The following is a 27,142-nucleotide window of genomic DNA, read 5'->3' as shown; positions in this document are numbered from 1 at the left end:
GACGGCTGGGGCCCGAGCAGGAGCCCTGGCAGCGGCTGAGGAAGCCGGGAGAGCTGGCGCTGTTGGAGGGCAAAGGGCAGCGTGGCCCAGGGGGTCGCCGGCAGCCCCCAGCTCCCCATGCCCCCCCCCCCAGCCCCTTTGGGTGAAGGCAGCAGCAGGCGACAGCATCTGCCTATCCCAGCTCCCAAGCAGAGCCTGCCATCCTCTCCCTGGGAGATGCTCTGCCCCAGGAGAGGTGGGACCGAGCAATCTCCAGCTGAGCCCAGCCTGGACTCCTGGCTGGACAGCGGATCTTTAAGAGCATTGTTCTCTTAATATCCCAAGTATCACACATTGTTTCTGGAATTTCAGCATTTTCTGGGAAAGAAATCTTTTGATTCATCAGCAGGTTTTATTCCAGTCCCTAGGACTGTCATCCCTGTGTGAGCTGAACTGTGTCCTTCTCAGCTGGCCTGACTTTAGATTTTTAGCACTTTGGTTGCCTTCAGAATAAAAAACACATTTAAAAAGGTACCCCCCCCCCTTCCACCCTGCATTAGTTAGTTTAATGCAATGAAGGTCTTTTTTTTTTTCTTTTTTTTTTTTTTCTTCTCATTATGGAAGCCAGTCTGTTGTATTGAGAGAATGGGTGCAGGTTTCCTTGCACTATTGCTGGGAAGAATTCTTCAGATTCCACAGTTTGTTCTTCCAGGGTCTCTAGTTCACAGATGGAAATCCTGGAAGATTCTATCAGGAAGTGAAATTTATAAATACTCTTTGTGCTGGTTTGGGGGATTAGCAAATTGTACAAGAAGTCTCCTTGAACCTTCGTATAAAATACACTTTAAAAAGAACACAATCTTAGAGACCGATTCTATCCTGGAAATAATACTAGGAAACATTTATGTAGTACTCACATGCGACCGGCACTGTTTGGGGCCCTTTGCATGGAGGAGCTCATTTGCTCCTCACAACGCCCCCCCTTCCCGCTGCCCCATGTAGCCCAGGACACTGGCTGCACCTCCCCATGACTGCGAGCAGTTGAGGGACTCAGGGCCAGGCACTGGCAGTGACAGAGCAGTGATGAGAACCCAGGCTCTCGTGGCTTTAGGATCGGTGCTTTTGAGGACTGCATTATTGCCTCTTGCATTCTTTCACAGATTTGCTTTAGAAACTTTTGCTGGAAAAAAAAAAAAAAAAAAAAAGAAACTTTTGCTGGGGCACCTGGGTAGCTCAGGGTTGAGCATCTTCCTTCAGCTCAGGGTGTCATCCCAAGGTCCTGGGATCGAGTCCCGTATTGGGCTCCCTGCAGGGAGCCTGCTTCTCCCTCTATGTCTCTGCCTCTCTCTCTCTCTCTCTCTCTCTCTGTGTGTTTCTCATGAATAAATAAATAAAATCTTAAGAAAAAAAGAGAGAGAAACTTTTGCTTCTCACATTACCTCGGCTTTAAACTCAGGCCCAAGATTGGATTTGAAAAGAGAGTGAAAATGTTGTTCCATCCCCAATCACTCCTCCCCAAACCAAATGAGTCGTCAGGAAACAGTTTCCATCTAGAAACAGAAAGCTGCAGATCTTCCTGGAACAGCGTGCTAGCATCCTGCCCAGATCATCCTCAGGGCTGCCACTGGGGCCTTGCTGCTGTGACAGCCCTCACTCTTGGCACCAGAATTGTTTTTAAGAGCACAAAAAGTATTTTACCTTTACCTTTACAACTAGAGTCTTTGGAGTGCTTCTGAGAACATTCTGAAAACTGTTTTTCACACTTCATATAAGGCAGGGGAGGACCATGCATCTGGAGCTTGAGGACTACTCTGGTGTTGGCCCTTACTTCTACTGACTGTGCGACCTTGGATGTACTTCACGGTGGAGTTCATTGGGTTTCATCCCCTGGGAATGATGGAGAGGATACTAACAGCACCATGCCTGGTTTGGTGAAGATCAGGTGCTATTACACAGGACAGTCATTTGTCGTCAACAGGAGCCATGGGTGTTAGGCAGTGAGGGGACCAGCGTGTCCTTTGTGAATCGTGGAAGTCATTGTCCATGGGTGAGCGGTGAGGTGGAGGCTTGGGAGCACTTGGGAAGGTTTGTGTTGATTTGAACTTCTTTCCTTTCCTGTTCGCTCCCTACCTGTGTTACAGTATGGACGATCGTGTGGGTGTCAGCTCCGTTTCTGGCCCAAGCTCCTCTTCCTTGGCCTTCCCCCCTCCCACTTGGGCTCGCCTCCAGTCTGCCTACAAAGTGCTGTTTGTTGTCCGAGAGAAGCAGGCGATTCTCTGGGCAGCGACACTGTGGCTGCAGGCAGTTACTGTAGTTCAAAGCGAAAAGTCAAGCTGGGGTAGGAGGGACACTGACAGGGCTTGTTCGTTAGAATCTTGTACAATGATGTTTGAAGGAAAGAAAAGGGAGTAAGAGATGACTTATCAATAGAAATATTATGAAATACCCTTCATAACAGAACAAAATTGGGTAAGGAGAAAGGGGCATTAAGAAATCACTGCTTATTCGTTTGAGAGCCAGTGCTTATTTTTTTTTTCTTTTTGAGTGAAAGCAAATGCTTTTTGAGCACCATGTCTTGCAGTCCAGTCTAGTAGCAGAGGAAACAAAAATTAATAATAAAAATAATAAGCTGTCATCGTGGTGAATTTTTAGGTGGTCCATATGGAGCCAAACATTTTTCATGCTTTATCTTCATTTCAGTCAGGAAGGTGGGTATCATTTGTTGCTATCCCATTTCAGAGATCACAAAATTGAGGCTCAGTATGTTTAAATAACCTACCAAGGATTACAACTCTAGTCAGTACCTTGGAAGAACTACACTTTGAACCTGGATCTGTAAAACATGAGTTACACATGCCCTTGCTTTCACGGGGAAGACTGGCATGTGAACAGTTCAGGATAATTCACGCAGTGTATGGTAACTCGTACATGAGCTACATTTTTAGACATTTGCTCAGAGGAAGGAGAGACTGATTTTTGACCGGAAAGGTCAGCGAAGATGTCACACACACAAAACTATTTCAGAAAAGTAATTTGAACAGAGCCTTTAAAGGATGTGAAAGATGGTGTCTGGTAGAGAAAGGGAGGAAGACCAAGGGGACTCTGGGGCAGCAAAGTGTGGAGACGTAAAAGAAATACATAATGTGTTTGGGGATTGGTGCTGTGCAGATTGTGAGGGATGTGGGAAGAAGCAGTTTGGGACAATTACACTAGAGTGTCCTGCTAGGGAACTTGGACTTCATTCCATTGCCTTGGAGGATTATTCCACTAAAGGTTCATGAGAAGAGACGTTATTTGCTCCGATCTCTGACTTCAGCAATTCCGGTGGTGGAGTGAAGAGAGTATCAGAATATCTGCAGCAGAGGTTCCTAGTCAGGCTGCACCTGAGGGTCCCCTGGGAGTTCCCCAAATGGACTGATGAACACCCTCACCCCCAGCAGTGATTGTGATGGTATGGATCTAGGGTGGGGCCTGGCCTGGATGATTGTGTTGAAAAGGTCCTACAGGTGCTTCTGAATGCTGTCAGATCAAGGAACAGGTCCTGTGGGCGTTAGGACATTGGGTACAGTGGTCTGGGCAGAGCCTAATTGTGGGTTTGTCATGATGTCGCTAATTTCTATTTTTATTTTTTTTAGTTTTTAGTTTTTTATATTTTATAAGGATTTTATTTACGAGAGAGAGAGAGAGAGAGAGAGAGAGAGAGAGAGAGAGAATGCACAAGCAAGGGGAGTGGCAGGCAGAGGGAGAGGGAGAAGCAGGCTGCCCATCCATAGAGCCGGGAGCCTGATGTGTGACCCCAGTCCCAGCACCCTGGGATTGTGACCCGAGCCGAAGGCATATGTGTAATCGACTGAGCCACCCAGGCCCTGTGTAGATAATTTTTTTTTTTCCTGTGTGGACAATTTTTAAACCATGGGATGGGGCCAATAATCAATACTTGAGGAAGATCTGTCTATATGCTCTATAAATATTAAATGACAATTTCAGAACATGGTCTAAAATGTAGTAACGTGGCTCTTAACTTTACGTCTTTGTGTTAAACTTGCCTTTTTTTTCTTTATTTGAAGGAAATGGAATATGTAGGATTTCCTTGGTGACTGTTCATCGACAGTTTCTCAGAGCATGAGTTCTGGAGTCCACTGCCTGGGGCAGGGTGGTTTCAGCACTTCCAGTTCAGTTTACTCTCTTAGGAGTTGAACGAAATGCTGCTCACTTGTGCATTTCCTGGGACCAAGCCTGAACTTAAGCCACTTTTTCAAAATGTTACAGACCTCTCTTACTCCCATTTCTTGAGTTCTAAATCAACTACTGACATTTAAAGTATAATTTCTGCTGGGAAGGCAAACAGTTGTACCAAGGGAAAAGTGATTTCTCAACATTAAAGAAATTAGAAATTATAATTTATGCTTAAAAAAATAATGTTAGCCCAAGTTTTAGCTCTCTTCTCTCTTCCTTCTCCACTTGCCTTGCCTTGTTTGCCTTGTGTTTGCAAACCATTCTCATGACCTTCTGCCTGTGTGGCATATTTGTAGTGGGGCCAGATTATACATACACCACTGACTTTTTCATCAGACCTACAAATTCGGCCTTTGAGCCCCTTTGTTTCTTTGAATTTTGCTAACAAAGTCTTCTTGTCAAAATGAATATTATTTCTCATGGAACTTTACTGATGGTGTGTAGAATAATGGGATCATCATCATCATGCTTTCTGAAGTTCAGACCTAAGGTCCAAAATTTTTAAACATATCCAATTTACTGTTGCTTACTGAGCTCAGTCTTGGCTTTTCAGGTCTGGAAGTGGTTAGTCCACCTCCATTGGATGTCCTAGCCCCTCCCAGAAAATTAAAGGAGCAGGAAAATGAAACTGAATTTGTTTTTCTTCACCTCTCTGGTAATTTAACGGATTTGATCAGCTTGCCCTCATTTGCCCTTTTCTACCTCCCAAATTAATGTTATACAGCGTGAGTAATTTCTAAGTTACAAAAAAAAAAAAAATTTTCTAAGTTACAAAAAAAAAAAAAATTTTCTAAGTTACTTTTGAACACTGTTCCTTGTGGGTCTTTGCTTCATCATACTAGTAGAGATACCCAGTGTTTTTCTTTCTAGTCTGCTTAACTCCTGTGTGGTTCTTGTTGCCACATAAGTTTCAGTTGATTTAGTGATCCTGATTTCATGGGACACTGTATCGAATGGTTCAGGAAGATCAAAGTACATGGGGTTCCTTGCATTCCCTTCCCTTGCTAACTCAGTTGTGCTGTAGCCAGGCAATCCTGGAGCCTTGCAATCCAGAATTCCACGCAAGGCGGGGAAGCAGTTCTTCTTCCTGGCTTTTCCAGTCTGCGAATATCTTTTCCTTTCCTTCCAGTATCCTTTTTTTCAGCAACATGTAGCAGGCTGTATATCTCTTACCCCTGACAACCATTTTTGCTGCAAAAAGGAAAAACTCTGAGCCTTTCATCAGCCATGCTCATTGTGCCACACCCTTTGGACCATTCCCCCCATGAACTTTCACGCTGGAAAAAGCAAGCCCAGTCTAATTGTGCCTTACTGGTAGTAAAACGTGTTGGTTGAAGGTAGACTCCGTGGCCAGCCAGGCTGCCCAAGTTCCAGTAGTTGCTAAACGGTGTTACTTTGGACAAATTAGTATCTCTGTGTCTGTTTCCTGATCTGTAATGCAGAGGTAGTCCTAATTTCTACCTCATAGGGTTGTTGTCAGGAATAATTGAGTCAGGACAAGTAAAGTGGTTAGAATTTGTTTAGCTAGGTTTAGTTTAAACCTTGGTGGATAATCTTTTCAAAAGTTTATAATAATGTTTCTGGATTTTCTAGGCATTTTGTTTCTCTTTCAAGCTGTTCACCTTAACCATTCCATTACAAGGAAAGGAAAGGAAAAACAAATATCTCATTTTGCCTCTATAAACTATTCACAAATTGCCCCTTTTCTTTAAGATTCTATTATAATAGATCACTGGGAATTGATATATTTAATAGATAGTGATGTATGTGACTTAACTCCTTATTAACTCCCATATTTTGCTTCCATCAGATATGTACAGATGTTTATGTATTTTTAAAATCCTTTTTAAGAACATTATTTTCTTGGTTGTGAACATTATATTTATTTGACTTGTTGGAGCCAATCCTTTTAAGTTGTCAGATTTCTAATTATTTTTTAAGTGGATGGATGCCCAAAGAGAATTATTTTTTTCTTAAGATTTTATTTTTAAGTGATCTATAAATACCCAACATGGGGCTCAAACTTAGACCCCAAGATCAAGAATCTCATGCTCTCCTGACTGAGCCAGCCAGGCACCCCTAAGTATTTTTTTAATAAGGAAGCAGAAATACCCACTACAGAAGATAAATAGACAAAACATGCCTTCCAAAGAAAAATGTCTTACAGGGCAGTGTTTAGTCTACACAATACACATGACGATCAACAGTCAGTAGATAATCCAAGGCTGTCTATTGCTAACAGTTTGTGCCAGGAACATTTTGAATACTCTTAAATTGTGTACAGGTATTTGCATTAGTCAAACTTTTTTTTTTTTTTTTTGCATTAGTCAAACTTTTGTGGGTTTTTGCTATTCTTTCATATTTATGCTTTTTTAAATCGCTGAACATCAGCCACTGTGGCCCACTTTACTTACATACTTGCATACTAACTCAAGAGTGAGAGGGGAAACTTGGAAAAAGTATAATGAGATTTTGATCATCATAGTGGATCTGTCGTATCTGTTATTTTATAAAATAATACTCAGCTGCAGCCCCAGGGCATATTTGACTAAATATGTATGGACTTCCATTGCTAGGGTTTAAAATCAGTTGGCCTATTGCAAAATTCATGTTTATAATTTATACTTTACAGAAATTTGGCAAGGTGATGAAGTGACATGATGCAGCTGAGAGAACATCGTGAGTTGTGTTTGAAAAATAAGATTCTTCTGAGTAAGAGTTGCATAGCACAGAACAATAAATCCATAGCCCAAAAGCACCCACTCATTTCTCTTCAATTAAAAGGAGGAAGGACAGACCCAGGGTGAGGTTAGCTCCATTACCTGCTGCTTTGAGAAAATGACTTAACATCTGTGAGCCGCACTGCTTCTTCTCACACAGTGATAATGACTCTTCCCTGAAAAAGCAGTTCTGCAAACAGGGGGGCAAGGCATGTGAGCGTCCCAGGTAAAGTCACTAATTCTGTGCAGTGCAGGTGGCTTCATATGTGTGATTAGAAGCTGGGGAAACTGAGGCACTAAGTCTTGAGATATACCAGCTCAGGCCTGTTAATCACCCTGACCCTGTGTTTCTGCCCTGTAGCTGGGTCTTCTAAGTCATGCTATGGAATGCTCTAAGCAGTGCTTTCCTTCTCAGCTTGTTCAAAGCCAGGAAACTCTGTGCCCAGAAGGGACCCTACACTGTCTTGCTGGCCAATTTTTAAAAAATGATTTGCACCCCTCTGCTGTTATTTTGCCATGGGAAATGACATTCTGGCTTCTTGAAAATGGCTAATAACCACTGTGGGTAAATGCCAATCAAGCCAGCCAGTTGGCTCCGAGAACATCTTCCTTGAAAGCCATGGCCCAGGTTTTGCAGAAGCTAGGAGGTGAGTGTGAGTGCCAGAGACCTCCTTTACAGAAAAGCCTGTTGCATGTGCCTCCTGGAAGTGCAGACAGACAGGGACACTGATGTGAAGGCTGCTAGGGCAGAGGCAAATCTCTTAGGTAAGCCAGACGGCTTGTCAGTTTTCTTTTTCTCGTTTGTAAAATCCAGCTGTAATAATGACCAAGAATTCTCATACAAAGAAATCTGTGACAAACATTTTTAACCACCAAAGTAGGGTCTTTTTCTTTTTTAAGATGAAGAAAGATAAGCGGCATCATTTAAGATAATGGGTATATTGTCTCCTCCTCCACACCTGTTAGTCCTCAGACAAGCTATCTCTTGTCACTTAATTTGGAGCCTCCAAAATGGCTTTTACAGTATTGCCATCTTCATCCACAGACTGCTGAACTTAGGGAGTGGAGGCTTCCTTTCTTTTTCTTCTTTCTATGTATTTCTATGTATTTATTCATGAGAGACACAGAGAGAGAGGCAGAAACTTAGAGGGAGAAGCACGCTCCTTGTGGGGAGCCTGATGTGGGACTCGATCCCGGGATCCCAGGATCATACCCTGAGCCAAAAAGGTAGATGCTCAACCACTGACCAACACAAACCAGGTGCCCCAGAAGTGGAGACTTTTGAAAATGAACTTTCAGTATTCTTCTAAAATCAGTTATATCTCTTGTGGTATGATTTGTACCTGCTGGGGAGCATATTTTTCTCTTCCTAGGAGGTTGTGATTTTAATTTTTTAAAAATATTTTATTTATTTATTCATGAGATACAAAGACAGAAAGAGGCAGAGACATAGGCAGAGGGAGAAGCAGGCTGTCTGCAGGAACCCGATGTGGGACTCGCTCTGGAACCCCGGGATCAGGCCCTGAGTCAAAGACAGACGCTCAACCACTGAACCACCCAGGCGTCCCCTAATTTTTTTTTTTTACCTCAATAGTTGTAAGGTAGAAACACCTCTCTATGAAACACAGAAGGTGTAGGAGAATACCTAAATGAAAAGTACAGCTGAAAGTGTGATATGATACTTAGACCTTGTAGCTATTAGGAAACCTGCCTGTAGGAATGTTGTATGTATTATCCAAACTGTATACTTTGGGATCCATGCAGGTTAATTTAAGCATATTTCCTTTGGTTTTTCTTAAGAGTTTCTTTTTTCTTCAGAGGTTTTCCATCTAGGCTCTTGGAGTTATAATGAGTAACAGAAATGAAGGCAGGGATACCAAAATGTATTTTAATTAATTAATTAATTAATTATATTTTTTTCCAAAACGTATTTTAAAACAGAATTGCATCCTCAAAAACATGGTAATTATTGACAGGGCTGTTTAGATGAGAGAGAAGTGAGAGAAGTTTTGAGCTACATGCCTTCCTTTCTGCTTCCCTCCCACCATGTACTTTGTGTGTGTGTGTGTGGGGGGGGGGATGGCAGTGTTTTGAGAAAAAGCATTAAGTCTGTGAAAAGAGATGAAGAGTTGACAGACAAGTCCAGGGAAGCAAGGGACTGTGAGAAGGTAAAGGTGGCAGCCGATGCAGAGCTGGACCCTAAAAGGATGCTGAGAGCCCTCAGGAAGATTTCAGCAATAAGCCCTCATTACACCGAGCATGCCCGATGGTTGGGACTATATCTCTGCCCCACACCCCACCCGCACCCTGCTGCTGCACTTGGACTGCCCTTGCCATTCACCTGCACAATCTACAGCTCCACGGTGTGCTCCTCAGTGAGGGGGTAGGCAAAGGGCAAGTGAGACGCAGTTCATCTGGACACAGGATAAAAGCACTCACTTCAGCAAGCCTCTGGGGTCTTGCATTGCCAAGGTTATCAATCATCTTTTTGCATGTGCTTTGCTTCTTGGCTTGTCAGGAGGCTAATAGCATGCTACTGACAGGTGAGTGTGAGCTAAGGGCTGAAGCAGAAGGAAATAGAAAATAAGAGAATTTCGACAGTTTTACTAAAAGTTGAGGTCATGTGTGTATGTGTTGTTTTGTTTTGTTTGCCCTCTTTAAAAAAAAATCCCAGTTAGTGAAAAAGAATTCAGGGAACAAATATTAGTCAGCCGACTAGGTTCCGAACTTGCTCAGACTTTGTACCTTGGCATAAGAGAGGCTATCCTAGAACCTTTTGAACTTTTGCCACTGAGTAATTCTGAAAAGGCTGAAAGAGCCAGTAGTAGATAGTAGGAAAGAGCATGGTGTCCTCTGCTCGGGTAATCAAGGTGCATACTACTGAGGTGGGTAAGGACCCTGGCCAGTTCAGCCGGGTTACAGCATGGAAATTGCAGGATCATTTAGAGATGAAGAAATGGATCACAGATGGTCGCTGGGTTTGATTTTTCTCCCAGGATTCACTATTGTTTTGAGAATTAGCAGAGTGTAGAGGAAATGGCCCAGATTTTATACTTAGGAAAGACCTGTTATTCAACTCTCCATTTGACCACTTTCTAGCTGAGACATCAGGACAGTTACTTAACTTCTCTGACCTTGTTTCCTCAGTGGGGAATATGAGAATAGGACATTTGTAGATCTGTTGGGAAATGTTAAAACTAAGAGCAGATTAGAATGAGATGCTGTCTAGCGCAGAGTAGGAGCTTAACGTCCATTGATTAATTTCTACTTTCGTCCAAATTTGGTTTTTCGTGGAGCGTAATGATCTTACTCTGCATGCTGCGTTTTGACACACGAATAACTGTTATTTAAGCCATCAGCTTGATGACAGAAAGAGCTGTTTATCTCAGACCGTCCTGTAGGTGCCCTGTGATCCGAGAGAGAGAGATTCGTGTGCAAGGGCAGGCAGGGTACAGGTGAAGCCCAGAGACCCGGCACTGCACACACATAGGAACTCCTGGAGCTGGCGCGCTCTGCATGGCAGATCCCTAAGCCATCTGTCTCCTGTTTCTTAAACGCTACCCTGAAGTTCACCTTAAGTGGGGGGCCAATGCAGGGAACCCAAACTCCGGATTCCCGAACCGCTCTGTGATTTCATAAGCACAAAGAAAGAACTTGTTTTCTGAAACGATACACTATGCCGTTATCATCTGCGTGGAGCTGGGATATGCAGTGTTGGGGGACTGTGCGGATGGGGTTGCTCGTAGTAGAGACCCCCCCCCCCCCAGCACCCGGGGCAGGCGGCTGCGTGCGCGCTTCCTTCCTCGGAGGCAGCCGGCACCCACGAGTGATCTCCCATCCCGGGGCGCCTCCAGTTGCCGAGCCGGAGAGGATGTGCTGGGATGTGGCTGTTCACTCTACAATTTTGCATAAATCCAGCCTCCACTCCCCTGGAAAGGCTCGGTCCCCGTCTTCACACCTTCCCCGCGGCGATTCTGTTCCCGGGCGGGGGCGGGGAGGAGAGGAAAGGACGACACGAGGCCGAGTCGGGGAGGAAGCGCGCGGTCCCTCGACTCGGTACAGTCGGGAGGGGAGGGGCGGCGGGGCTGGAAACGGAAGGGCTGCGAGGCCTCCGCCACCGGGCGGGGGGGGGGGGGGGGGGCGGCCGGGGCGGCCGGCGGGCGCGGGCGCGGGGGCGGCCGGAGTTATGCAACCCGGAGCCCCCCGTGCTCGCTGCCGGGGCTGCGCCCTGCACTCCGCCGACCTCGGGTCTCTCGCTTTCTCTCCCCTGTGCCTTCAAACAGGAAGTGCACGGCCGCCTGTAACGTGCCGCCGGTCCCGGGATGGAGGAGTGAGGTCCCCGCCGCCGCCGCCGGGTCCTGCCTGCGGAGCGCCCCTCCCCGCTGAAGCCGAGTCCCCGGAGAGCGCCCTGAGGGAGCAGGGTGGCCGCCGGGTCCAGGTGCGTGGGGTCAGCCCGCGAGCATGCGGGCCGGGGGTGCCCGGGGTGCCCGGGGTGCCGCGCAGCCAGCGTCCAGCCCCGCGCAGGGGTCTCCGCCGGGGAGGGGAGGGGAGGGGAGGGGAGGGGAGGGGAGGGGGCGGCCGCCGGGACCTGCCCCCCTCGCTCGTGCAGCCCGGGAGCCCTCCCCGAGCTCCCGGCTGCCCTCGCCGCCCTCCCCGCCGCCGCCGCCTCCTCCCCCTCCTCCTCCTCCTCCTCCGCGGAAGGAAAAGTGGTGCCTGCAAGTGGGGACCCAGGGGGAGACACAGAGGGGAAGGGGAGCGACAGTCTCGGTGCCCGGGCTCGGAAATTGCACCCCTGCAGCACAGCCCCACTCTGTTGGCTTCTTCTTCTTCTTCTTTTTTTTTTTTTTTTTTGGAGGGAGGGGGCGATGAGGGGGGAACCAGACTTCCAGGAACGGAGCGAATTAAGGGAATTAGTGATGCGGCGGCGCGCTGGGAAGGGCGGCCGGTGCCGAGGTGTTTAGTCTGGTGTCTGGCTCGTTGGAGCTCGGGTTGCGGCTTCTCCGCCGGGCCGTGCTCAGACAGGAGGTGCTATGAAAGGTGTGAGCCAGACAGCTTTATTCATCGTATTCCCTTTCCCATCAGAGCAAAGCGGAGAGTGACTTTTCTCGGGGTCCCCAAGTAGACCGTTGGCTACGCGGGCACCTGGGCCCCTCCCTGGCTCCCAGGTGGGGAGGACACTGCTGGGGACCCGACGGGTGTGAGGCGCGGCCCGGCCCATGCGGCTTCTTTCCCCGGCAGCTCCGGCCTCCGCAGCCCAAGTCAGATGGACTTCTCCCCTCATGAAAGCCTGGCCTTGTTTCTCTGCCTATATTTATCCACCTGGTGAAACTCCCGTCTGGTGGAGGGTCACTAAGGGAGGTTGGACGGTTGAGAAGAATCAGCTCCAGGGGAAGACTGGCCTCAAATGCAGTGTTTGAACAGTGTGCAAGCTCCTCTTGCTCTTTTATTTTGGAAGAAGGGATGCAAACAAATGGGGGAAGAGCGGGATCCTGCGAGGAAGGGTCCCTTTCCGCAGCCCAGAGGGAATATGCGGAATGCTGCCACCCTGTGCGGTTAGCTCCCTCACCCTACTGGGTGGCCAGGCCTCATCCCCAAGCGGGATCCGTTGTAGATTTAAATTTATGATGTCAGATGCAGGCTACGTGATTCTAACGTGTGCTTTTTGTAATAAAATATATTTCCTACCTAATTTTGCTTTGAAAGGAAAATCTTTTGTAGTCAGATAGCCTAATAAATTTGTACTGCCCTCTCCCTCTCTTCCCCGCCCCCCCCATCAGTAGTGGTTTGAATTCTGTGATCCCATTATTCCAATAGTCCTTCAGAACTTAGTCTCTTTTAAAAGGCAGCTGCTTTAAGCATTGCGATAATATCAATAATTGCCATAATTGTGTTAGCAGTAAATAGCCAAGATACACTATAAGAACTGAGCAATTAATTTCCTCTTTTTCTAGATAGATGGACGTGGACTTCTTAAATTTGAATTTCATTGTGATATGTCTGTGTTTATGCCTCTTCTCTTGCCAAACATATGACAAGATTAAAAGTGAAAACAATTTGTCAGTGAGAGAGACTCTTGAAAGACCTGTATAACCATAGTACTTTGCCTCCCTTTTTATACCCGAGTATACCCTTGGCCCTCTGGTTCATTAATTTACTTGAGGACTTACTTCAGCATCAGTCATTCTGCTTCAGCAGCCTTTGTGACTCTCCAAACGTGTACCCTATATAGAAACAGGATTTATTTCCACCCTGGCCGAGTTTAATAATTATTAAGTAATAACCCAGGAATAATGATAACTGATCTTAAGAGCCGCATTTTCTGTTTACAGAGCACATTTGCTAGATCTCATTTATAATGTGTTATTCCCTTTAATAGTCTGGTGAAATAGAACTCATTTATTCCATTTTATGGAGAGAAGAAACTGAGGCTGATGAAATGTGACTTGTCAGTGGTCATATTGGTAAATGAAGATGCTCGGACTTCAACAGTCTTTTGATTTACAGTCCTTGGCTCTTCTGTAATCTGGAAAGTTGCAACCTGAGGAAGAGATGGCAGTGCTGATTCGGGGGTCTTTTGCCATTCCAAGAGAGCTAACACTGACTTGAGGCTACTACATCTTCCCATCTTTTCCCACTCTCTCCACCTAGAGGTCAGAGGTTTCTTTGTGGTGATTTCCACCCCCTCCTCCACATTTATAATTTACACTTCCTCTGTATTAGTGACTAGATTTAGCTGTGTTTGCATCAATGTGATTTATTTTCCGCTGCCAAAATTCCAATGACATATTTTAATTTATGGATACCTTGTATCAGGTGTTAGTGAACAGTATCTTTTTGAAGGGTCAGATTGGCATATTGTATCTTTTTAGAATAAAAAAGGTAGTACTTCTGGTTTATCCCTAGAACACTTTATGTCCCAGGAAAGCAATAATATATTAAAAAATGATGTGTGTGACTCTGTAGAGCCCACTACCATACATACCATACCACCACCATACATAGCCCTCCAGCTTCCCTATTCCAGTTTGGGATACCCACTAACAAGGTCATATTACAGAGGCACCAGACTGGCTCATTGGGTAGAGCATGATCTCAGGGTTGTGAATTCGAGTTCCATGTTGCGCATAGAGATTACTTTAAAAAAAGAAAGAAAAGGTCATGTTATAGAAAGAAATCGGAAAACCCATATACACCTTATAAATTAAGTATTTTTGTAGTATTCCCTTGATGGAAGTAAGTTTATTTTTCTTACCTTTGCAATGCTTAAAGTTAAGCCTCTCTTTAGCTAATATCTTATGTTGCATTGAGAATATAAATTAAAATGGGGAATACATTTTCACTGGGAAATGCTGGATAAAAGATTTATTTTCTCTTCAACAGTTGGAATATCTGTCGTGATCTATAACTTCTCCTTAGAATTGTGTCAGAGTATCAGGAGAAAGGGAGAAAATGGGGGAGGAAAGAGATAAAGTGAGTGATTTTTGTTTTATAAGTGAGGAATGAAGTATGTATGTTTTCTTAATACACAATGCACTGCCATTTCTGTTTGGGACAGTTACAGTGGCTTGTGAATAGGAATTAAAGCATAACACGCTTTGATGTTAAATGCCAAGGAAAAGTTTATGACCAAGGGAGGACTAGGGGTGGAGATAAATGTGTTAGGATTTTCATTCTTTTTTTTTCATGTCTATTATAAAATAAAAATTGTCTTTTATTGAAAATTGTAACCTTTAGAGCAGCATTTCTCAACGCTTACAAAAGTTGGGAAGCTTTTATTAATATTTAAAGATTTCAAAGATTTTGACAGGCTCAGAGTTTCACTTCTTGTTTCTGATGATTGCTAATATTTTGTGACACAGGTACTATTTAATATCATTCAACTGAGTACATATTGTAAATAATGACCACATTATTATAACAGCATCTTCCTGTTTCTATAAAGTAGTAGTACATATGCTCACTTCCACCAGCACCCTGAAGTCCGTAGGTTTGAAAATCAGGGCTGAAATAAACAACTGTTCCAGGCTGGAAATGCTGAGGTGGTAATTTAAATGTATAGTACGCTCACCATCGGATTATCAAGATTCCCAGGTAGAAATTTTCCCCTTTGGTGTCCATTAAATAGATGATGTGTAACGTCCTGACTTTGGATCTGATTTTGTTTCAAGGTTAATTGTTTTTCATTGTCTGCTTTGAGGTCTTAGAATTACTCCATTGCAGATAACTGCAAGTCTTCTAAGAACATTTTGCCTACATTACTTCTATGAATGCTCCTTCCTTAATGTTTGTTGAGTCAGGACTCTTGACACCAGTTGCATAATCACCACTGTCTTAAGTACACCCAGCAGCAGCCTTATATTCATTTCCCAGAAGCTAAAAGAAGCTTCCTCCCAACCGTAACCTTTACCATTTTTGATAAGTATGTAGAAAGAGATACTATTTATCTCTATTCTGTAGTGGGGAAAAAAAGTCCTATAAACTCTTATTGAATTAGCCTCTTTGGTTTCCATGCCTGTTGCTATAGTTTTGGTATTCTGTTTAAGACAGGGGAGGCTGAGCACCAAAATCTCTTAGGGTTAGTGCATTTTTTTTTTGAAGATTTTATTTATTTATTCATGAGAGTCACACAGAGAGAGGGGCAGAGACTTAAGCAGAGGTAGAAGCAGGCTCCCTGCAGGGAGCCTGATGAGGAGGAGGAACTCGATCCCAGGACCCTGGGATCATGACCCAAGCCAAAGGCAGACATTCAACCCCTGAGCCACCCAAGGGTTCCAGTGTTACTCTTTAAAAAAAAAAAGAAAGAAAAAGTCGCTTCCTATTTATTGAACACCTCATGTGAGTCAGACACTTTACTTGGATTATCTCTAATCCTCCCAATGTTGTGCAGGGTGAGTAACATCCCTGTTTTATAAGTGAAGAAACTGAGGTGGGCAGAGGTTGTAACTTATCCAGTGTACAGAAACTAGCTAAGGCCTGGACTGTTTTTGATTCCCCATGCTCAAACACTCCCTCCTGTATATCTGCTTTTTTGTCAGTCCTTAACCTCACTGGGGAAAAGAAATGATAGAACTCTGCTTAGTGTTACCTTTCACTTTATCTTTTCAGTAAGGGTTAAGTTATACCCATAGAGAATATGTGTTAGGAAAGAGAGACATAGGGGATCTCTGGGTGGCTCAGCGGTTTAGTGCCTGCCTTCAGCCCAGGGCGTGATCCTGGAGTCTCGGGATCGAGTTCCACATCAGGCCCCCTGCATGGAGCCTGCTTCTCCCTCTGCCTGTGTCTCTGCCTCTCTCTCTGTGTCTCTCATGAATAAATAAATAAAATCTTAAAAAAAAGGGAAGAGGGACATACATGGTATGAGTCAACATTTTTAGAAATTTTATAAACAACATTTTATAAATATTTTTGGCTTTCATGTAATATGTATGCTTTTTTTCCCCCTAAGGAGCCTAGATATATTGAATCTGTTGGTGATAGTTTCTTGAGGCAATATTGCCCATAAGTAGCATTGCTGGATCTTAGGTTCTAAGTGTACTGATTTTCCTAGGAGCTCTACAGGTTGTTGTCTTAGTGAACAGTATCTCCACTAGTACTGCATGATGATTTCTTTTTTTCTTAACAAATTTCCTGATTTTTGCCAATCTGATGGATGTTACTTGTACTTCAGAGTTTAATTTTGCCTTTTTATGATGACTAGTGAGGTTGAGCATCTCTTCAATTTACTTAATTCAGTTTCCCTTTTCTGTGAATCGGGTCTCTTCCCTCTTTCTGGCCAGAAGTTCCTTGAAAGCCTTCTTCTGGCATTCCTGTATATTCTAGAAACTAAACCCTTCTTAGCTTTAGGTATTGTGAACACTTTCTCCCAATATGTCACTTGCCAGATAACTGTCTGTGGTGACTTTCATCAACAACAAAATTTTTAATTTTAATGTAGGTGAACCCCATTGGTTTTTGATATTATTGTGGTCTGTGCATTGAGTTATTTCAGGAATCCTTCCCTATTCTAGGCTTAGAGTTTAGTTTTTCCTCACTTTATTAATTTTATAGCTTTCCTCTTGAGTTTTATTTGGAATTGAAGCTATGAGGTAGAAACCCATTTTTACTTTTAAAAAACTATTCATGGGCAGCCCCGGTGGCACAGCGGTTTAGGGCCGCCTGCAGCCCAGGGCGTGATCCTGGAGACCCTGGATTGAGTCCCACATTGGGCTCCCTGCATGGAGCCTGCTTCTCCCTCTGCCTGTGTCTCTGCCTCTCTCTCTCTCTCTGTGTCTCTATGAATAAATAAATAAAATCTTTTAAAAAAAATAAAAAAAAATACTGGTCATATTGTTGGCCAGTTTCACCAATACTATTTATGAAATAATCCTCTTTCTCTACTTCTGCATTTATATAGATCTCTTTCTGAGAACTCTTGTTTGTTTAGGTGGCTTAATTGTGTGCTCCTGGGTCATTAATACACTTTTTAAATTACTGTGGCTTTAGGGGTGCCTGGATGGCTTAGTCAATTAAGCATCTGCCTTTGGCTCAGGTTGTGATCTCGAGGTCCTGAGATGGAGCCCCCATGTCAGGCTCCTTGCTCAGCTGGGAGTGGGCTTCTCCCTTTCCCTCTATCCTGCCCTTGCTCACACGCTCTATGTCTCTCTCTCAAATAAATAAAATCTTTAAGAAAAATAAAGTACTATGGCTTTGAAATATGTCTTGATACATATGCATTTATATAACTTGATCTTATTGCCAAGATTAATATAAATTTGAAAGTTTAAAAATAGATTGTGTTAGGTAGATTTCTTGCTGTTACTTGCATGTTAACTCTTTACACTTGCAAACATTTTCTAGAAATGTGTTTACTTCACTAGGAACATTCTGTATTTATGTAATAACATATATTTTAATTTTAACATCTCTAGTATTGCATTTCCTTCTCAGTTTTCTTTATTTCTTCATTTTTAGCAATATGGCTCCCTTCACACTTGGTCATCTATGTAGGGCAAGGGGGTATCTCACTTCAAAGGCTTCTCTCTAGTCAGTGCTCTGCATGTGCTTATAGAGCTAGGATGTGCGTTCCTGGTATGGCTTTTGAATGAATGTTTTATGAGGTGTGATGCTGTAACACATGGCTGAACAGCCTTGAAAGCCTGTTAATTATAGATGTCTCTTTATTATTGGGAAAACATGGCCAATTTTGGCTTGGTTTTCTCCAATTCTCCAAGTCCACTTCTCTCCACTCTCTTCTCAGTTCACTTGGTCTCATTCCACCCTGAATGCTGGATCACTTGGTTTGATAAACAGGCATTTATTTGTATGCCTACACAAAATATAGTGTCTTTTTTCCATAGTTGATAAAATGGCAGGAAACCATGTTGTATATAACATGGCTTATCATTATAAATAAATTTGAAATTACTGTGGGGGACAAATTGTGGTCTCAAAATAGATATTGCATGACATGGTTGTCTGGACCAAAGATGCTCCCCTTGGCCATTAGTTGTAGCATTATATGGGTGATAGGCTATATTTTATTCTTCTTTCATCCGGAGATCTTAAGGTGTTTTATGTATGTAGGGGAGGGTTGCAGTCTAACTACTGAAATTTAGTAAGCTTCCACAAAGTCCAATAAAAGTATAGTGTAGAATGTTTAAAGTCTAAAACCTGCTTAGACAGCTAAGACCATGTCCTTGGGCTCTTAGAGTTGTTCTCCCAGTATGCTTTAAACAGGATTTATTAGGTATTCACCTAAGTTTGATTATAACAACCCCAGCTACTGACCTGATTGCACTTACATACTCAGGAGAGGTCTTCATCAGTGCTGACATTTTCCATTTCTCATTCAGGTTCCTTTATGCTCACCTCACCAGCTGTCAGATCCACCTGTCTTACCAGCCTCCTCTCTTGCTCAGTTATTCTAATATAATTGACAGCAAAGCTACTTCATCTATTCGACAGACATTTGCTGGGCTCCAAACTACTAACTCTTAGTTCCCTTATCTCTCTTCCTCCTACCTGTTGTGTACCAGTCATTGTGCTAAGTTCTGAAGATACACTGTGAATATGACACAGTGCCTGACCTCAGAAGATAGACACATAAATCATTAACTGAGACTTAGAATGTGAGGCACTCTACAGCAACATGTTGTGATAAATAATAATAGAGGGTGAGACATAAAGGAGGCAGTGATTTGTTCTTTCTTGTCCATGAGGAAAGAATTCATGAAGGAGGTGATTTTGGTGATTATTAGAGAGATGGGATTATTTACTAGGCTGAGCAGGAGAGAAAAAAACAGAAAAAAGAGCCCAGGTTCAGAGCCCAGAAGAGCTCAGTGCATGAGGAACAGGGTGTGAGTGACTGGTGCAGAGAGGTCGTGGTGCAGAGGGAAGAAGGGGCGCTGCATCTTAGTCTAGGTTCTTGACCCAGCCACGTCTAGGGCCACACCTGCTGTTTCTGGAAGTGTGGGTTTTTTCCTGATAGCATTGTGAAATCACCAGAGATGAAATAAATGTTTAAACCACGGTCTTAAGGTATATGGAAAGGAAGCAGGGAGAAGTCTAGTGGCTATTAAAACGATCCAGATAGAAAGTGAGGACTCAAAGTATGGTGACAATGGTGGGGGAGGAAAAGAGAAAATAGGTTTGAGACTCATTTAGGAGAGAGAATTGGTTACTGACTGAATGGGAAGTGGGAGGGGAAGAAGAAGAAGACATAGGAAAGAGGACTCTTGATGTTTCTGGAAGATTCACTGTCTGAAGGTGACATTAGTCAGAATGGAAAATATGAGAGGAGCCTTTTGGAGAGAGAGCAATGAGATCAGTGTGAACTTAAGTTGGGGTGCCCTTGGGACACTGAGTTGATCTTGAGAGGCCTCGCCCCCAGGGAGAAGTCAGGGTCGAAGATGTGTTTTGAGGAGTGACTGGAATGGCTGGTTGTTGCCATGAATGTAGCTGAGACCACCCACGGATGGCCCCAGTGACCAGAGACCCAGCAGACAAGAGGAGAAAGAAGAATCAGGGAAAGATACAAACAAAACTAGTGGGACTGTTGATCACTAGGGTTTTTGTTTTGTTTCAATATATTGTCATACAGTCCTTTCAGCAATTATTGTTATTTGACTTTTACAGATAAGCTCTCTAAAGCCCCGGTAAGCAAAGCCACCTAGGTGGTAAATAGGGAAAAGCTCTCGGGTCTGTCAGAGGCCGCAGGAAGGTCAGGTAGAGCAGAGATTGGGAGTGGGAGCCTGGGTTTGGCAATGAGGTATTCAGTTGGCATTCAGTAGTCAGAAGAGTTCTTAAATCTAAGTCTGCATGGTCGCAGGTGAGCAGAGAGTAGGTGTTGAGAACGGGAGCATCAGTTGGAGTGTGTATATGTACACGTCTGTCCGTGAAGGAATATTTTTTGTGTGTGCAGTCATGTCTCGAAGTTGTATCTTGTTTGAGAATAGTGGAGAGGGAGTGACTAAAGGTGGGAGAGAGGATAATTGATGCAGGAAGGCTCCAGAAAAAAAACCCAAAAAACAAAAAACAAAAACAAAAACCAAAAAAACCAGTTCTGGTCAAGATCTGGAGTGCAAGCACGGTCAAAGGAGGTGTCTTGAGAGGGAACAGGGACATTCATTCCTTTGGGGCAGGAGAGGAAGAGGAGGTATGGGTGCCTGTAGATGAGTGTGTAGGCAAGAAGGAAGTGAGGAAGTTCATCCTGAAGGCTCGGGTGTTCTCAGTAAAGAAGGAGCCTTTGGCATCTGCTGGGAGTGAAGGGGCCTTGGGAAGACAGTTGAAAGTTAGTAACCGCAGACTTGGAGAAAGGACTCACTGATTGAGGTAGGACGCACAGCAGTCGGGTATCATCGAGGGCCCATTCGGGGCTTTGTCGCCACCATTAGGTGCTGATGGTGGGGGCTTTCCCTGCAGATAGGGTACAAGGAAAATCATGAATGGCCTTTTGAAATAAAACACAAAGGCCTTGCCTGAAATGTTAGGTTTAGACGGTGATTTAAGGACACTTAGAGATGCCGGGCAGGGAGGAGGAGTGAAGAGATTGGACGAGATTGGACGTCAGGGAAGGCCAGTCCTGGTCCGAGGGCCTTGGGGACCCGCTAATCTCAGGGAGCCCCACGGTCCTCCTCTTTCAGGGGAGGAAGTTACAGTTCGTGTCCTCCTGAGTCTCCCTCAGCGTCAGCCCCGAGCGGGACAATGGGGAGGGGACAGAGGAGTGAGAGTAGCGCGAGTCCTGTCGTTTATCATTGGTGAGCTGCTCTGATGGCAGCTCTCCCCAGCCCTTTGGGGAGGTGACAGCACGAGGCCAGGCCGGCTGTCGTGAGCACGCCAGTGTCCGCCAGTGTCCGCGGCCAGGCTGCACCGGTAGCACGTCGGAAAAGGGGAGCCGAGCGGGTTCGCTGTGGGTGCGCCAAGGCTCCCCGAGACTTCCCAGGCCCTCCCGTAAAGAGACTTTGCACTTGTCATCGTGCCATTGCTTTCCCTTGTAGGACTGCGCTTTCCTTTCCCTGGGTTACGGCTCCCTCCTCCTCAGAAACGTGGCCTGGTAGAAGAGAATTCAACAGTTGGAGGAAGGCCGAGCATTATTTCTAGCATCTTACGTCAAAAGGCTTTTCTCCTTTCCATCTCCTTCCCTACACCTCGACTTCTTTGCTGGTCGAGCAGCCAGAGACAGTTTGAAGCATTTCATCATTTAAGGCCCAGTAGGGTATGTTCTTCCTCCGGAAGGTTTACTTTTCAAAGCCATTTAAACTGTCTGTGCGTCCTGTTAAGAACGTGGATGACATCTCAAAGCCCCAGAGGTGTGGCCAGCATTAAAAAATGAATCCAGATCAGGTGAGTGGCTCTAAGAGATTATTGTTAATAATTTAATGAGCCTAAACAGGTAATAGGACACCCTTTTAGAAAAGTAAATCCTTCATCTTCCTCTGTGCTGTTATATATTTGAGAGAAACTTGGGCATTTCCTTTTTTCCTCATTAAGCTCTTACACAACTTAATGCTTGGAAAATTCTTCACAGGAAGAAAACAGGGTGTAACAGTTTGCGTGAGACCTTTTTTTTTTTTTATTTTTTTAATTCACCCTTTTAGCTTAAGTCTGAGAATAGTATTCTCTCTCCACCCCACTGCTCTAGTTTCTCTCCGAAAGCCTAAACTTCTCCATATAATTAAATATTCTTCAAAGTGAAACATAGTTTGAAAAAATTAAAGCCATTTAAATGTGAAGTTAAAACATAGTCTATAAATGTGTTCTTCCATTTCCTGAGAAACAACAGGAAGGATTTGCTTTCTCAAAATAAACTAAGTAGCCTGACTGTGAACTTAGAGTAGTAGAGATCAAAGATTCCAGGATCATCACACAATGGGAAAAGTTTCAGTCATTTTTTTTCCGACCTCGGAAAATCAAATCGAATGCTTTTTTCACTTTTAACATGAGGAGCTGGGGTATGTATGTGAAATCCACAAACACGCACTTACCATATGTGAAATCGTCATGGTCTAACCGCTAATACGTCTAGGAGGTTCCACTTCCAAGATGTATTTGATTAGTATGGGCATGCTAGACATGCAAGGATGAAGATGCCTTTTTTGGATATTCAATTCAGGAAGACTAGATGAAGACCAACATATAGCATTTCAACTGAAATATTCTAGATCAGTGAATTATTTCATAACTTTGCTAGTAAGAAAAGTTTAACAGCTCATGTTGGTCATTGAACTACATGGAAAAAGGAATCTGCTACAGTAACTATTTATATATCATACACACACATCCTTGGATAGGAATAAAAACATTTATTAATATTTCTCTACATCTAGAAACAAGAAGTGAGAGCTCATCTTAAAGAAAGGAAATCAGCTGTGTTATGGTCAGCAGATTTTTGTTTGTGAGATATAAGCAAGATTAGGGAAAAATGTGGGCATTAAGTGTTCAGCGATCATTAATTTGTGAGTTCAAATAATATGCAATTCTGTATTCCTCAAATTGTATAAGTAGGTCAACATTTTGAAATATTGGGCATTGTTTATATGTATTAGGGAAATTATATATATATTGAGAACTTTACAGAATTTCTCAATAAATCGAGTTTTGTTTTGTTTTGTTTTAAGATTTCACTTATTTATTCGTGAGAGACACAGAGAGAGAGGCAGAGACATAGGCAGAGGGAGAAGCAGGCTCCCTGTGGGGAACCAGAGGTGAGACTCGATCCCGGGATTCTTGGATCATGCCCTGAGTCAAAGGCAGAGACGCTCAACTACTGAGCCACCCAGGTGTCCCAATCATTTTTTTTTTTTTCTGTGCTTATCTTCAAAACAAGGTAGAAAACATCTCAGAGTACCATACAGCTTTGATCTCAGTTTCTTTCTTACTTTATTTTTAACCTAAGTCTATGTTTACAGTGGGTCTCTCATAGACCATGTATATTTGTTTTGTTTTGTTTTATCTTTAATGACCATGTGTATTTGGATCTCTTTTTTAAAATCTAATCTGTTAAGCTGTATCTTTTAATTGGTGTATTGACATGGGTCCCATTTGAAGTAATTATTGATATAGTCACCTTAGTATCTACTATGTTTCTAACTATTTTCTATTTGTTTCTCCCCCACCCCCTTTTTAAAAGATTTTATTTATTTATTTGAGAGAGAAAGAAATAGAGAGAGACAGAGAGAGAGCACAAGCATGGAAGAAAGGGAGAAGCAGGCTCTTGCTGAGCAAGGAGCCCAACATGGGGCTTGATCCCACAATCCAGGGATCATGACCTGAGCTGAAGGTGGACGTTGAACTGAGTCACTCAGGTGCTCCTTCTTCTCTTCCTTCTGTGGTGGTTTTTTTTTTTTTTTTTTTAAGATTTCTTTCTAGGAGAGAGAGAGCATGTGTGTGCCCTTGCATTTACAGGGCAAGGCGGGGCAGAGGGCAAGGGAGAGAATCCTCAGACTCCATGTTGAGCACAGAGCCTGATGTAGGGCTTAGTCTCAGGACCCTGAGATCATGACCTGAGCCAAAGTCAAGAGTAAATCACTCAACTGACTGAGCCAGCCAGGCAGTCTATGGTTTTTAAGTGAACATTTTATAGGATTCTATTCTATCTCCTCTTTAAGCATATCATTTAAACTTTTTGCAGAATTTTTTTTAGTGGTTACCCTAGAGTTACAATTGATTTTACTTTCTGAAGAAAAAAAAAAGCAAAAACATGGTTGTGTGCATATAGAGTGGAAATAATTTTGGAAGGATATGTATTAAGACATTGAGTAGTTAATCTCTGGGTGGAAAGATTATAGACAATCTTTCATTTCTCCAGTTGTCTGTATTATCTGATTCTTTTAATGGCAAGCAGGTATTGCTTTTATAATCAGAAATAACAAGGCTCTTTTCATTTCAAAGAGAAAGGAAAGGTCAAATCATAGCAAAACAAGCTGAAAATCTCCTATGGTTCTACAGTTTACACCTCTCTTGTCTTCCAGCTTGAGATAACTACCACGCCCCACAATTCCCATTACTGCATTGGGAGTAAAAAAGGAAAAGGGGTTGGCCGTTTCTTACCTTGCACTGGGAAGGTTGTCAGTTCCTGTCCTACACCTTGTCTGCCTACACAGTGAGAATGAACCCTCCAAATGACTTAGGATCCATCCACTATGTGGTTTGACATAAAAAAGGTTTTCACTTATACAGAGTTAACCAGCTTCCTCTCTTTCTGTATAATTAAGTTTTCCTCTGCATGGAAGGTCCTTATGGCTCTTTACTGTCTCTCAAAAAATAATGAGCAGAGTAAGAACACTTGAAAAGTAGTTTAAAGTATAGCTTTCCCTATAAAACTTGTAATAGTTTTTTGATGTGCTGGTATGAAACCTGCTGTCGTCTTGGGCGGGGTGGGGGCAAGAGGGTTAGAGCTGGTACATTTGGTAGTAGGTGAAGAACTCGTAAGTGATGCAGGGTCATTACTGTCCTTATTTCCAAAAACTCCCCTTCATGCAGTTTTAGAGAAAATCACCATTATTGTTATTATAATGTTGTTTATATTCTCTGACTTTGAGTTTGCATATAAACCAAACCCAGGTTAAGGTTTAAAAAAGTTTCATAGCTCAATGCAAACAGATAAAATGTAGATTTTCTTTAAAAAATGGTTTTAGTACCAACTAACCTGCCAGGTGTTTTCAAGAAAGTCAGAAATTTTATGAATACCATAGTTTTTCAGCCTGTAAAACTGGGATCATTATCTTTTGCTGCTTAATCACTGCATTCAAGTAAGCAAAGACCAATGAAGCTTTTTTGTGTCTTCTGAAAGAAGAGCATCTTTAGAAAGCAAACCAGTGTTATCTCTATTACCAGGTTAAAATTGTAGGTCTCCATTTTAATATTCCTTATTATTAGAGCTAGGAAATTTCATTTAAGGTAAGAAATGAATTAATCTTCATATTCTGTTTAAAGCTAATAGAATTAAACATTTTGACATATACAAAAACAATTAGAAAAATTATGAAATAAGCGTAAAAAGGAATTCATTCACAACATTAATTATTGCGACTGTGTTGAGATAAATACAAATTTTGAAGGGAATACAAACATACAAATGTTGCTAGTTAAGGGATTATGGGTAGAATTGAATACATTTTCTCTTTATTATTTTGCTGTTAAATATTTTGTAAGAAGTAGAGACATCAGAGATCAAGTTCTGATTTCTGATGCTTATTAAGATAGGCTTGAAATGAATTTTTATATTTGCAGTATAAACCATATTAGTAAACTCTTCAGTAGGTGCGGGAGTAAGGGTAAATAATTGGTTCTTTTTTAAACTCACTTTTGAATGAGAGACTTGATACATGGAAATGTTAGTGGAGAAACAATGATGAGAATTCTGGGGGTTGTTAGTGTGTTACCCATTTATCTAAGCATTACCTGTATTGGCTTTGGTCCCTTTGACCTGAGCTGCCATTAGTCCCTTCGGTTTTTAACTTGTCAACATCCATGTTGTAATATCCTGTCTGCCTTTTTGCTCTTCAGGTACAGCTGTGAAAATTACTTAAGTGAAGAATGGTTTGGGGGTAAGAACTCTGAATGGAAGAAAGAAATAATCCTCTCATTATTTTAAATAGGGGGAAAGAGGATTATCTGCAACCCTGAGCTTTCACCCTAAAAGAACTGATAGTATAATAGGTTATCTTTGCTTTTCTAAATGTAAACCGTAATGCTTTAATAAGTCCTCTTAGAAAAAAAAATCAGTAGGCATGAATTTTGGTCTGCCTATCACCCACTTATTCCATGATGGTTCCTCTGTGTGTTTCCTAATCACTTGCTCTTTGAAAGAAGTGTGAGCTTGTGATCAGCGCTGCCACAAATGCCCAGTATGAGATTTGGATATTAGAGCAGTGATTTGACAAAGAGGCTGACTCCCATTTTGTGCCTTCAGGAGGTGGTTACAAACAGTGAAGTGAAAATTCAAAAATTGAAAAAATGATTTTGGCAACACCTGGTAAAAATACTGAATATTAAAATAATATTTCTATAATTGCCAAACTAATATCTGTTATGTAGGTACATATGAGTTACCAAACTTATGAAGTATTTTATATATTTGTTAAAGTAAGTTTCCCTGCTTTTTTAGTGTTTAATTCTAGATGAGTAATTCATGTATTTTAGAGGGCTATAACGGTGAGAGCAAAAGGCAACATTTTTACAACAGGCCTAAAATCCAATTTACCAAGTAGTATTCCCACTTTACAGATGGAACTTTTAAAAGCCAGGTAGTTTAAGTTGAAGGTCACACATTAGATGAGCTTTTCATTTTTAAGGAAGCTTTCATTAGTACTGGGAAAGAAAGCTTACAAATCTCTTACTGAAGGCAGACTTTTATCTGAAGCATTCCAGGGTAAAGGCAATGTACAATTTAAGCTTTTCGAGAAGAAATAAAAATCTCTGCACTCTCTGATCTCAAGTCAGTAATATTTTAAATGAAATCTTTTACACTAAAACTTAAGGCAACTCTGATTCCTTTCTTAATAGAAATAGATGTACATCATCCTCTCTGAAGTACCTAATCAGAGACAGACCCAATTTCAGCCTTTTCTGTAGTGAGTACAAATTCCAAGGTTCTTAACTCTTACCTTACAAGTCTTTTTTTTTTCTTTTTAATTTGTAGGATTTTTGGAGATTTTTCTTGAAATTTTTCTTACATTTTCCATTCCCCTTTGAGTTATTAATGGAGGCTTTGACAGGAAACCTTGTGG

At 42.6% G+C, this 27,142-nt stretch overlaps 1 protein-coding gene across 8 annotated transcripts in view; it reads left to right on the top strand.

Annotated features, from left to right (window-relative positions):
• Nucleotides 1–27,142, top strand: part of LRRC8D (leucine rich repeat containing 8 VRAC subunit D) — a 113,038-nt gene that overhangs the window by 9,708 nt on the left and 76,188 nt on the right. For 6 of the 8 annotated variants that reach the window (XM_041747230.1, XM_041747227.1, XM_041747228.1 and 3 more), the window contains one exon: nt 11,219–11,373. The exons of 1 other annotated variant lie outside the window; for it this stretch is intronic. The gene's annotated coding sequence lies outside the window, so the exon portion shown is untranslated. Of the gene's footprint in view, nt 1–8,458; nt 10,992–11,218; nt 11,374–27,142 lie in introns of those variants that run through there. One more of the 8 variants, XM_041747229.1, reaches the window with a different exon arrangement.

Source organism: Vulpes lagopus, chromosome 3 (assembly GCF_018345385.1).
Source record: "Vulpes lagopus strain Blue_001 chromosome 3, ASM1834538v1, whole genome shotgun sequence".
Taxonomy (NCBI): Eukaryota; Metazoa; Chordata; class Mammalia; order Carnivora; family Canidae; genus Vulpes; species Vulpes lagopus.
The sequence above is the reverse complement of the archived record's forward strand: the minus strand, read 5'-3'. Positions and strand labels throughout refer to the sequence as shown.